Here is a 927-nt window from a genome sequence, read left to right as displayed (position 1 = left end):
AGAACGGACGGTCCACGACAACACGCAGACCGTCCGTTCTATGATGATAGAACGGACGGTCCGCACTAAACGTATACCGTCCGTGCTGCCTTACTGGAACGGACGGTCCACGTGCAATTCTGGACCGTCCGTTCCAGGTTCCGGTTTTTCGAAAATTAAACCGAAAGTAGGGTTAAATCACTTTATAAAAAAGAGATTAGAACCCTAATTCGGATGAGTATTGAGGTTAAGCTTCTAACGTTTCTACGATTCATAGAAGCATGGTTCTAGGGTTTATTAATTTTTTGTTTTATATCCGCTGCACAAACCCTAGAATCGATCACTTAGGAATAGGATTCGCTCTAGAGATCCCAGGAAACCCAACAGTGGTATCAGAGCCTGGTTGCTCTGTTTTGATTTCGTAGAACCCGATCACGCACGTTTTAGGATTTGAATTGTCTGAATCCATGTTTGCTTTGATTTCTATGCATGTTTGATGATTGAATCTAGTGTAGATTGCATGTTTCATGTTGCATAGAGTGCAGGAGTTCGAATTTTGGGTTCACAGGAGAATTCAGATCAGTTTCGGATCTGATCGGGGCCAAGAACAAGGTAGAACGTGATCTGATCACGTTCATGAACCCTAGACCGTCCGTTCTGGGTAAGCCAGACCGGACGGTCCGGGGTGGCAGGCTGGAGCTGCGGAACGGGAGGTTGAACCTCAAATTGCAGGTCTGGACCGGACGGTCTGAGTGTCAGAACGTCCGTTCCAGATGCTGAGGCAAGACCGTCCCGTTCTGTGGCTGGACCGGTCGTTCTGCGAAGTGCGGACTGTCCGTTCTGTCTCGCAGACCGTCCGTTCCATGGCTTAGATCGGACCATCCGTTCTACAGTCGTGGACTGTCCGTTCCGTCCCAAGCAGAACGTCCGTTCTGCTTGGCTACTGAG

Source organism: Tarenaya hassleriana, unplaced genomic scaffold (genome assembly GCF_000463585.1).
Source record: "Tarenaya hassleriana unplaced genomic scaffold, ASM46358v1 Cleome51, whole genome shotgun sequence".
Lineage (NCBI taxonomy): Eukaryota > Viridiplantae > Streptophyta > Magnoliopsida > Brassicales > Cleomaceae > Tarenaya > Tarenaya hassleriana.
The sequence above is the reverse complement of the archived record's forward strand: the minus strand, read 5'-3'. Positions refer to the sequence as shown.